Below are 13,364 nucleotides of genomic sequence, written 5' to 3'. Positions count from 1 at the left end.
AGACATGGGTTACAGTCAACATAGTCCTAGTACCGGCTGGTGGAGGAGAATGTTGAATTTCGTTGTTATTACTACACCAGTAACAAGAATGAGTGATCCGAATGAAATTAAATGAGACATAATGTTAACTTCGGAAGAAGAAGAGGCGCTTAGTGAGATTACTGATAAATTATGGTCTAAGCATGGAGCTGATGTGGGAAAAATGATTGGTGTTGAACCCGTAAAAATCAAGGGAAAAACGGAATACCATCCTCGAGTAAAACAATATCCTTTAAAACCAGATGCTCAGGCAGGCATCGAACCAGTCAAAGCGGATTGTTAAAAGCCAACATTATTCGAGAGTGCGCTGATTCACCGTGCAATACGCCTATATTTCCAGTTAAGAAGGCAGCGCCCTCTACAGGCTGGCGCGTTGTGCAGGACTTGAGGGAGGTTAATAAATCTGTCATATCTCGTTCTCCTAACGTTCCGGACCCACACACACTTTTAAACCAATTAGACCCTGAAGCAAAATATTTTTCTGTAATCGATTTAAGCAACGCATTTTGGTCAATACCAGTAGACGAAGCAAGTCAGTTTTGGTTTGCGTTTACCTTTAAGGGCAAAAGATATACGTTCAATCGTTTAACTCAAGGATATTGCGAGTCACCTACAATATTTGCTGATGCCATACGTAACTGTTTAGCAGATTTTAATCTACCACAAGGTAGTCAAGTATTATCCTATGTAGATGATTTATTAGTAAGTTCTAAAACACAAGAACAGTGCAAAATAGATACTTTATCTCTTTTACATTATTTGGCAAAAACAGGAAATAAAGTCAGCAAAAATAAATTACAATTATGGGCAACTGAAGTAAGATATCTTGGTCACACATTGTCCGCGAATGGAAGAACTGTGAATACGGAGAGAAAGAAAGCTATATTGGAAGCTCCTAAACCTATGACTAAAAAACAAATGATGTCATTTTTAGGATTGTGTAATTATTGTCGACAGTGGGTATCCAATTATGCAGAATTGGTAAGGCCTATGCATGATATGATTTTCTCTGAACCAATGGCACCCCACGATAAAGTGACTTGGACTAAGGAGGGTTCAGACGCTTTTCAATTAACAAAAGAGAAAATAGCCAGCTCGGCAGTACTGGCTCTTCCAAATTATGCCAAATCTTTCGTTCTCATGGTCGATTCCAGACATGGATTCATGTCATCTGTTTTGCTTCAAGTATGGGGAAGCAAAATGAGACCAATAGCTTTTTACTCAACTCAGCTAGATCCAGTAGCTCGCGCAACACCCGTATGTGTTCAGGCAGTGCTTGCCGCTGCACTTGCCGTAAAGGCTTCTGCAGAAATCGTTCTGTTTCATGAACTCGTCGTTAAGGTACCCCATGCAGTGTCAATGCTATTATTACAAACAAACATGACTTTCCTCTCCCCTGCTCAACATTTATCATGTATGACTCTTCTCTCACAACCACACATTACATTGGAACGGTGTAATACACTGAATCCATCTACTCTGTTGCCATTGCCTATTGATGGCACTCCACACAGATGTGAGGAAGAAACACAACAGGTGTTAAAACCAAGAATAGACCCGCAAGACACTCCCTTAGTGGGAGGACATGTCATTTATGTCGATGGGTCTGCAGGTAAAGATAAGACAGGAAGGAATTTAGTAGCTTATGCAGTCACTAGCCTCACTGACATAGTGGAAGCAAAGAAATTACCTTCTAACTTATCTGCACAAGCAGCAGACATAATTGCATTAACCAGGGCATGTCAGTTATACAGTGGACAGGAAATGACAGTATACACTGACAGCCAATATGCTTTTGCTGCTTCACACATTTTCTGTACACACTGGAAAAGGAGAGGATACAAAACTTCTGTAGGCAAAGAAGTTAAACATAAAAAGTTACTACAAGAGCTACTTGAAGCAATACAATTGCCTAGTAAATTAGCTATATGTAAATGTGAAGCACACACCAATAAAATTGATAATATCTCAAAAGGAAATGCTTTGGCAGATAAGGCCGCCAAGCAGGCAGCGGGTCTGTATCTGACACAAGACACAGAGGATGACTTTTTGAGTAACATGCAACAACAAGCATCCAAAACTGAACAGGAAAATTGGGTAAAACAAGGGGCGACACTGAAAGATAAGGTATATGTCAGTCCAGACAAAAAACCCATCTTGCCACGATCTTTGTATAAATGGGCAGCAATTTTGAGTCATGGTGATACTCATGTATCAAGCGGAGGGATGGTTAGTCTGGTAGATAGGCACTATACAACATATGGATTCATAACCTATTCAAAACATTTTTGTTTGCAATGTGTGATATGTATTCGGCATAATTCACAAGGGAACCTCAGGCCTAAGAGGGGCGTTTTCCCCAAGCCTGACTATCCGTTTCAGGTAATACACATGGATTATATCCAATTGAGCAAATCCAGAGGGCTGGAGTACTGTTTGGTTACAATTGATGTGTTTTCTAAATGGGTAGAGGTATTCCCTAGTTCAACACCTGACGCACTCACAGTAGCAAAAGCATTGTGTAAAAGAATAATACCAACTTTTGGTGTGCCACAAATAATAAGATCTGATAATGGCTCACATTTTGTGAATGATGTGTTGGACAGAGTTGGACAACAATTAAACATTGATTTGAAAAGGCATTGTGCCTATCATCCCCAGAGTGCTGGTCTTGTGGAACGAACGAATGGTACTGTAAAATCTAAACTTCAAAAGGCTATGGCAGAAACAGGTAGACAATGGCCTGATTGTGTAGATTTAGTTACTTTAAGCATGCACATAACCCCTGCTCAAGGCCAATCATTGTCACCTTTTGAAATACTTTATGGTAGAACATACAGAATACCAGATCTCACTCCAACTGTAAGACCCAACTGACATTCCCACACTAGCAGATTACATGAAAAGAACTTTACTGACTAGAGAATGCAAAGTGCCGAATACTGTTCCAGTTTCTTCTGTTTCTCACAGGAACAAGGCCAGGTGAAGGTGGGAGATTGGGTGTTCATCAAAGTCATAAAGAGAAAATCTTGGTCTGATGATCGGTGGGAGGGACCATACCAAGTGCTACTGTCCACTCCTACTGCTGTAAAGATTGCTGAGCGCTCCACCTGGATCCACCTTTCACACTGCAAATTGAGATCATTATTAGGATGCACCACTAGCGTTGAGTAGGGTTTAGTGGTTCCCTCGAAGGGGGTTGAGAAATTTAGCTCTTGACCGTCTGATAGTCACCGATTCGTGCCGAATTCGAAATTTTACTCAATATAGTATTGGTGTATCCATTTTTTGTTTTACTGTGTTTCTTGTTTATATGTGTTTATTGTTTTTCTGTAAATTGCATAAATAGTGTAATTCTGTTACAAAAATGTCTAGACTGTTGCTGTTAGTGATTATTACAGGTGTACTTTTGGGTTTATGGTCCTCCACAAATGTAATTGAGAGAATCCAAAAGAGATGGATTTCATATGGGGAACATGAGGCCATGGGGAATGTTACTCACCTGTATTCTTCTAATTCATGGTATAGGTATGCATCTATGCAAGCAAGCAGACTGAACAAGACTAATTGTTATGTATGTACCTTAATGCCAGCGTCTTCTTCACACCCTAGGCTTGAAGCTAGACCACTTTCATACCAAGCCACGATCTGTGTTGGAGAGAGGTGTGGCCCAGACAGCTGGGGCTACAATTCTCCATCTTATGACACAAACGGTACCCAGGTACAGGATGCGTGTAGCACCACCCACCCCCTAGTAGAGATAAATACTACATCTTTGCTTTCACCTTATGCGTTAGTCCATTCTGTATTCCCATTATGTTTTGCAAATAATGGAACCATTAGATTAGGCTCCCTGATGCAGAGACAGTGTAAGGAAACTGTCATTCCTACGACTACTTTGTCCTCAAGCACCACTTCCTCAGCCAACGTCAGTAAGTGGGTTTATTTGGTGCCATGTCCATGGGGAAGCTTTTCCTTATGTTGGGGTTGGAATGCCAGGCACTGCCCCTCAGACAAGGGTACCCCTGCGTTGGAAGGGGTAATGTGGGTGTGCGGAAGTAGGTTATACAGTCACCTCCCTCCACAATGGGGGGGCATATGTGCCCCCGCTCAGGTCACGGACCACACTTATGTAGTAAGTACTACATCACAGCCAGAGTCCTCTCGTAAGAAGCGATTGGCTGTTAAGGATCACAACAGTGTTTGGGGGACGGATGTACCTGATGACCAGAAAATATGGACTGAAGGAACCAAGGTTACTTTGGCTCTGTTTCCGTGGGTAGGAGTAGGTAAACTCATGTTAAGAATGGAAACGCTTAACTATAGGTTAGGACTGTTTGTTAATGCAACCTTAAATCAGCATGGAAGGCCTTACTGATGAAGTGAAACAAATCAGATTAATGGTTCTGCAGAATAGATTATGTTTAGATTTGCTTACTGCTGCTAGCGGAGGGGTCTGTGTTATGCTGAATGATACCTGCTGTACCTGGATACCGGACAATGTGCAAAGTGTCTCTGTGTCTAGAGCCTTACAGCAAATGAAGGCTGTTCGAGATGCTATAGCGCATGATAAAGTATTGGATGTGCATTGGTGGAATCCGTTCGCTTGGCTTACTTCTGGTACATGGTGGCAAGTAGTGTTGAAAAGTCTGTTACCTGTTATTGCAATTTTTTTACTTTTTTGTATCTTTATGATGTGTATTTCTACATGCATTAAAGTTCTGATTTCTAGTCTAGTACGTAATTCTGTACAGAGTGTAATGCTGTCACATGAATTTGATGCCCTCTTGAAATGTCAGGATGATGTTTAAGTGTAATGATGCCTATGCAGAAAGCCATTGGAGATGTTTAGGTTGATGTCGATGCTAAATGTTATCTTTAATGATAAAAAGGAGGGAAATGTGAAAGATTATTAAATATTATCATTAAGTTTTAGACTTAAAGGAAATTCTTATAACTGCTAATTTCTAAAGTGTTCTGTGCTGTTGGTTATGTGCCCTGTTTCTCTGTCCTGTTCAATGGAATGCTGTCTCTTGAGAGAGGGGGTTGTTTGAAGTTATCTTAGAAAGGCATTGTTTAGTTAAGGTATTTACAACTTCGTCTCCAACGCTGGGAAAACCAACTGTTGTGAAACTGATGTCATGAATGTTTACATTGAGATTGCAATGGCGATTGATGAGGCCAGGTGTTCTGTTAAACTCTTCGTGATTGTTTGTTTTAATTAAGCAAGGGTTCTTATCTTTGAAGGACAGAGTCCAGATGGCAACTTTTGGGTCTGGGAGGGGTTAAAATGTGTTTTGTAATCTATGTACTGGACCCTAAATAAAAGATCTATGTATCCAGCGGAGAGAGAGAGTTGATACGAGGTGGTAACACACGTTGCTCTCCGCTCTAAGGCCAAGAGCGTAATAGATCTGTTCAACTTTGCTCTGGTTGATGGTGTCATTATTTCTAAGTAATTCTAACTTAACTTAGCAAGTGTTTAGGATTTTTTCCTGACAGTGGCAAAGGAGTTATCACTGTGATGTCAGTCGTTAGAATATGACCAACAGTGTGTAATTCACATTAAAAGGTGTTGCAGAAAACTAACTGGAATTGTGTATGTTTTTGTGATTTAGGTTGCTTCCTGCGACCGTAAGAACACACCTAATCGTTTGAAACACAAGAGGGTGCGCCAAGAGGTTTGTTGTGTGACCAGGCAGTGCTGTATGGTTGCGTTTGTTTAATATTACAATTATGTGAAAGTGTTTTTTTTTATATATAAGAATGAATTTGAAAGAATGCATTTCAGAAAGATAACATCAATTGTACATATTTTGTCATATTAGTTACCAGCTGGGAACCCTCCAACCACATCGGCAGATTTCCAGCACACAACAGCAGATTGGTAATGTTCACAACTATTGCTGTATTTAAGTGCATGTTTAAACAAGGCAGTGTATATTCCATGTAAGAATGTTTTTCAGAGAAGTTAATAAGATTTATAAATGTTTATGCCACGCTAGACTTCATCTCTGGACCATCCGAAGAAGTCTGATGTTTGCAAACACACAAAGGCCCCGAAGCAGGTTGGTTGAGTAAAAAGTGTATGTTTAATCACATCACTATGGCAATATATTGTTAAATGATTTTTGTTTTACCTTATCTACCCCATTAGATGCAACAACAGAAGGGTGTTGCTCTGCAGACAGCACAGACATTCAGCAAAGGTAGTGTAAGCTTGCATTCTGAAAGACGGTCTACTGCGCGGTGTGACGAGTGAAGGTGTCAGTTGTGCATCATCTGTCAGAGGAACTTTCCATCAGGGTAACGCATGTTTTACGTATGCTGGGCTGCAGTGTATGGCTGTGAGTTTGTTAGCTTTAGCAAAGCACACACTACAGAGTGTGTTTTTATGGCAAACAGAGACATTGGATGAAGTTGTAGTTGCAGGTGATGAGTTTTATTCACACTTGAGACGCACAGGTTGCATTCATGGTAGCAGCGGGATGCTAAGTGTGATAGAGCTGCCTAAGCATTTGCAGATAGATGGATCCACATTTGAGTTTACGTACAATGAAGGTATATATGGATCTGTGAATGTGGTTCATCAAAATTACATTAACCAAGGTTTGTCACCCTTAAAAGATGGCTTACGAAATGTGTTGAGCACATATGCTACTTGTCTTTTTACAATTGGTAGCACTACATGTGCCATCTTTGCTGAGGGTAGTCGTTATGCTGTGGTAGATTCAAATGCACGCAGTGCTGATGGCGTGGTAGATGGAAGAGGGAAGAGTGTGGCAATTGTTCTTCAGGTGTCTCGACCATGTGTACAGTCACATCTGCAAGCTTGCAGAAGGTTTACTTAATGATAGGTTTAAAATTTGTGGTGTTTCTGCTATTGTGAAAGATCACCTTGCAGAGACGCTTTTGTCTGTTGGTTCTACTCCAATTGTACAGTCAGTGCGTACAAGAGATGAGAAACGCAAGGTTGGATATACTGGGGCTCCAAAAGGAAAAAGACAGGCAACAATTGATGTTGAGGAAAGTGATGTGCTTATCACAGGTGTGTCAAGGACAATGTCAAACTTTAATTTGCTGAGTACAGATGTACGTCGTAATCTGTGTCAGCAGTTAAATATAGAGTTAATGACACATTGTGAACCAACTGGTGCCGTTGGTGAATTAGGAGACCCATGTAAGACAGAGGAAATAGAAGGTGACGGAAACTGTTTTTTTTCGAGCAGTCAGTCAGGCCGTTAGCGGGACCCAAAAGGGTCACAGAAAGATAAGGCTAGTTGTTGTTTAGCACTTGGAAAAGAATTCTGTTGCATACAAAAGTCTTTTGAGAAGTGAATATGCGTCTGTCTCAGAATGTCTGAGGACAACAGAGATGCCATGTGTTGGAAGATGGGCTACAGAGGTTGAGATTCAAGCAACATGCTGATGGTAGATTTGCCCAGAATGTAGAATACATCTTTTTTGCACAGTATATGTCAGAAGTTCAACAAGTCGTGTCTAATGTGTCAATTGCATTGAGGAAAGGCAGTAAAGGCAATACACCCCAAAAAATGAATAGTCTCTTGCAAAGTGAAGAGGGGTTAAAACACATGCTACAGTGTGATGGCTATCGTTTTCTGAAACCAATCCGAGGTACTCCAGCATACTGGCAGGGAGCACAGAGTGAGTTGTTGGCTTGTCTTAGACAGCTTGGCGTTCCAACTTGGTTTTGTTCCTTTTCTTCAGCTGATTTACGGTGACAAAGTTTGCTTTGAGACAAGCAGGGAGATTGCAAACAGCTGAACAGTTGGAATGGGCTGATAGGTGTGATTTGTTGCTGGGGAATGCAGTAACTGCAGCACGTTTGTTTGATTTTCGTTGGCATCGTTTTTTGAAAGAAGTTTTGATGTCCCCATGCCACCCGATAAGAAAAATTAAGGATTATTTTTATAGAGTTGAGTTCCAGCAGCGTGGATCTCCACATGTGCATTGTTTGTTTTGAATTGAGAATGCACCATTGATAGTTACAAACACTGACAAAGAGGTAGTTCAGTTAATTGATAAATACGTCACAGGTATATTACCTGTAAATGATGACACTTTGAAGGAAACTGTCACATGTGTTCAGCAACATTCACGTCGTCACTACAAGTCTTGTAAAAAGAGGGGTACTACTTGTCGTTTTAACTTCCCACGACCGGTGTCTACTGAAACATTTATTTGCCGAAAGAAGGTAGTGGAAAAATGTGAGTGCATTGGAAATGAGGTCAATGATGCATGTCCAAAGCATGGAAGGAATAGTTCTCAAATGAGAAAAGATGAAGCCAGTGCCATTTTAACAAAAATCAAGAAAGCCCTAGAAAATGAGGAGAACCGGTTTGAAACTGTTCAAGAGCTGTTTGATAGTTTAAATATCAATCAACAAACGTTTCAAGAAGCTTATAAACGATATTGTGGAAGAACTGAAGTGGTGTTGAAAAGATGAAGTTTGGATTAACCAATATAATAAGTCTCTATTGAAATGTTGGGATGCTAATATGGACATCCAATATGTTGTTGATGCATATGCGTGTGTTGTATACATCATCTCATATATTTCAAAATCAGAAAGGGAGATGGGGTTGTTGCTAAGCAATGCCCAAAGAGAAGCATCCAAAGAGGGCAACATCAGTGCAAAAGAAGCTTTGAAAAACCTAGGTACTGTGTATCTACTCAACAGGGATGTGTGTGCTCAAAAGGCAGTTTAAAGGCTAACAAACATGCATTTAAAAGAATGTTCTTGAGAAGTTGTCTTCATACCAACTGGAGAAAACATTGTGAAAATAAGTTTGCCTCTGAGTGTGTTACGGCAGAGGACTGCATCACAAGATGTCACGTCTGAAAACATGTGGATGCCGGGTTTAGTTGACCATTACAAAAACAGTGTTTCGTGTTTTAAGTCTAAATAAAAAAAAGTAAAAACCCAATACAGCTTTTGAAAGAATGCCGTTTCATAACCAAAAGAACACACACGCAGCCAGCTGTAGTTCGATATGCACAATTTTCAAAAACAAACCCAGAAAAGTACTTTCTGAATGCACTGCAGTTGTTTTTGCCGTACAGACATGACACACTTAAAAACCTGCACACACAGGATTGCAGCATTCAATTTGAAAGCATCAACAATCCACACAACGTGTAGTATTGGAATAGATGTACGCTTACCATACACGCCTTTGGGGGAAAACACATTAAACACACTGCGCACAAAATATAGTGATCAACTGTTGATAATCAATGACATTTCTATGGTAGATCACAATCTGTTCTCATATGTTCATACTAGACTGAGACAGATCAAACAAAGTGGTGACGGTTCACCATGACAATGTCAGTGTTATCACTGTAGGGGATTTCTTCCAGTTGCCACCAGTAAAAGGTAATCCGTTGTATGCAGGAGATGTTACTAACACCTTGTGGAAGCGAAAGTGTACGTAAAATTTGATGATGATTTTGTGGGCCAACAGAGGAGGAAACAGTGCCCTGACATGGCATTACATGTACAAGGTTCGACAGGTATTGAACCTGAGGAAGAAAGAGCCACAAAAACAGGTGGATTGCAACGTTAATTCCCCCTGAAACTAGCATGGGCTTGTACAATACATAAAGTGCAAGGTCTCACAGTTGATAAGGCTGTAGTCAGTTTGGCCAAAATATTTGCTCCAGGCCAAGCATATGTTGCATTAAACCATGTTAATACTTTGTCAGGGTTAATCATTCAAGACTTTGAAGAGAAGCACATACAGCCGCGGAAAAAATTGAGAGACCACTTCAAAATTATCAGTTTCTCTGGTTTTACTATTTATTGGTATATGTTAAAGTAAAATGTACATTTTTGTTTTATTCTATAACCTACTGGCAACATTCCTACCAAATTTCAAATAAAAATATTGTCATTTAGATCATTTATTTGCAGAAAAATGACAATTGGTCAAAATAGCAAAAAAGATGCAGTGTCTTCAGATCTCGAATAATGCAAAGAAAACAAGCTCATATTCATTTTTAAACTACACAATACTAATGCTTTAACTTAGGAAGAGTTCAGAAATCAATATTTGGTGGAATAACCTTGATTTAAAATCACAACTTTCATGTGTCTTGGCATGCTCTCCACCAGTCTTTCACATTGCCGTTGGGTGACTTTATGCTACTCCTGGCGCAAGAATTTAAGCAGTTCGGCTTCTTTTCATGGCTTGTGACCATCCATCTTCCTCTTGATCACATTTCAGAGGTTTTTTTATGGGATTCAGGTCTCGAAATTGGGCTGGCCATGACAGGGTCCTGATCTGGTGATACTCCATCCACACCTTTACTGGCCTGGCTGTGTGGCATGGAGCATTGCCCTGCTGGAAAAAACACTTCTCAGAGTTGGGGAACATTGTCAAAGCAAAAGGAAGCAAGTTTTTCTTCCGGGACAACGTTGTACTTTGCCTGGCTGAGGTTTGTAAAAGACCATAAGGATTGAACCAAAGTGGACTGGAGGGTCTCCTAGTTCGTCTTCTCTGATGAGTCCAATTTCACAGTAGGTGCAAGACTCTGTGGCTTGTAGGCCTCTCCAGGTCTCCGTCTAACCATCAGACGACCATGTGTTGGGCAAAGCTGAAAATTGGACTCATCAGAGAAGACGAACTAGAAGACCCTCCAGTCCGCTTTGGTTCAATTCTTATGGTCTTTTACAAACCTCAGCCAGGCAAAGTACAACGTTGTCCCGGAAGAAAAACTTGCTTCCTTTTGCTCTGACAATGTTCCCCAACTCTGAGAAGTGTTTTTTCCAGCAGGGCAATGCTCCATGCCACACAGCCAGGCCAGTAAAGGTGTGGATGGAGTATCACCAGATCAGGGCCCTGTCATGGCCAGCCCAATTTCGAGACCTGAATCCCATAAAAAAACCTCTGAAATGTGATCAAGAGGAAGATGGATGGTCACAAGCCATGAAAAGAAGCCGAGCTGCTTGAATTCTTGCGCCAGGAGTAGCATAAAGTTACCCAACGGCAATGTGAAAGACTGGTGGAGAGCATGCCAAGACACATGAAAGTTGTGATTTTAAATCAAGGTTATTCCACCAAATATTGATTTCTGAACTCTTCCTAAGTTAAAGCATTAGTATTGTGTAGTTGAAAAATGAATATGAGCTTGTTTTCTTTGCATTATTCGAGATCTGAAGACACTGCATCTTTTTTGCTATTTTGACCAATTGTCATTTTTCTGCAAATAAATGATCTAAATGACAATATTTTTATTTGAAATTTGGTAGGAATGTTGCCAGTAGGTTATAGAATAAAACAAAAATGTACATTTTACTTTAACACATACCAATAAATAGTAAAACCAGAGAAACTGATAATTTTGAAGTGGTCTCTTAATTTTTTCCGCGGCTGTATATTGCAGAGAAGATGTAAAGCATGCCTTTTCTGACCCGCAATATACTGCAGCACACATTAAATCCACAAACTTTGACTGTGCTTTTGACGAATGTGCAAAGTCTGACACGGCATATTGCAGATTTGACATTGTGTGCACAGCAACTGCAGCCTACCTGTATTGCTGTCACAGAAACATGGCTGTCTCCAACTTTAGCATTACAACCACTAAACATTGATGGCTTCTGTTTCTACAACTCCCCCTATAGCGTCGCTACAGTAGCATTGAAAGATCAACACTGTGGTGGTGTTGGCATGTATAGGGCTGACAACGTCCTATGTGAGACATTTTAGATGTCCCACATGTCAATTTGGAATGCGTAGTGTGTAGGTTTGCTACGTACAACATGGTACTAGTGGTCATTTATCGGCCACCATTATATCCTAAGCCCTTGGGCCCTTGAAATAGAACACTGAAAAGGGTTAAAAACCTATCTCAGGAACACAATGACTCAATAGAGACTGAATGCCTTAGCTATGCTCTCAGTGAAAAAAAGGCTCATCACAGACATGATTTACTTTAACCAGAAAGTGATGGAGAGATGTGCCAACTTGAAAGAGAGGAGGGCTACATTTCTTTATAAGTAGTGGGGCCTACTCGTCAAACACCCAATGTAAAATGTTAGGTCTCTTCTGCTCTAAACCTCTTTCATGTGAGGGTGATGGCACCTGTTTTATTCTGTTAACCTCTAAAACCCTACCCAATGTCTCTTATCTATTTCCCTACCATTCTGCTCTGAACAGTCATGCCCAAAGTTGCAGGTTATTGCTGTTGGATAGTGTTGAGCACTGTGTTTTTTAATATTCTACTCAAAACCTGTTTTTTTTGTTCTCATTGCGGGGTGCTATTTCGACCACGCCGCCCAAGTGCGCGTCAAGTCACCCGTAGGCAAAAAGCTGTCCAGAAGGCTGAGAGAGAGAAGAAACTTGAGGAATCGTCTGCAAAGCTTTCAAAGTTGAAGGCCGAAAAGGCTGAGACCGACAGACAACTGCTTGTTGAAAAGAATAAAGTCAGAGCGATAGTGGAAGATGTGAGATCGCTGAAGGCGGAGAAAATGTTAATGACTCAGGCTGGGATTAATGTTTCTGGTCAACTGACGCTACCTGGCGAGACCTTATACCCCTTTCAGGAAATGAGGGAAGCAGCTCAGACAGAAACATGAAAACTGTTGCAGTCAGCAATGGCTCCCCACACAGACAGCAACGTGTGTGAGGACAGTGATGACTCAATGGACTTGGATTGTCCAACCAGACTTAGACCTTTAACGACCAGGCATGCTGGTGGAAATGTGACGTATGGATATAAACCGGCAATACCCCAGGACATTGACCAATGGTCTAAAGATATGCAGCATCTGCGTAAATCGGGCATGGAGGCGTGGTCCAAAATCAACCGCCTGCGCAACATTTACCAACTCCACCCATTGGATGGCGTGGCAATGATGTGTACTGTACTCAATGCCTCTGAATCAAGCAAAATAAGACAGGCTGTTGAAAGAGGCCTAGGAGACAGTCAACAGAAGATGGATGAGGGCTGGCAGGCATTATGTGATTACATCCAAAGTTCCACTAACGCCAGCACTGATTGATGATGATATTGTTGATGACTTTTCACAAAGATTCATTGAAACCTTATGAACACACTCAGGCATGAGTGGTTTGACAGAGGAGAACATTGGGACAAGCGACAATGGTGCTCTGAAGGCAAATTTGTTGCACAGTCTAAATCCAGAGGTGAAACAGGCCGTCAAGCTGACCACACCTACATGGGAGGACACAACGTTTACCTTGGAAATGCTCATCAATGTGGCAAGAGGGGTGGAACGGGATGTCGAACACAAACTCAGATGTGTCAACACCTGGGATTCAAATTTAGAACAGGAG

Source organism: Sprattus sprattus, assembly GCF_963457725.1.
Source record: "Sprattus sprattus genome assembly, chromosome: 1".
NCBI classification, from domain to species: domain Eukaryota; kingdom Metazoa; phylum Chordata; class Actinopteri; order Clupeiformes; family Clupeidae; genus Sprattus; species Sprattus sprattus.
This window is presented reverse-complemented; position numbering follows the sequence as displayed.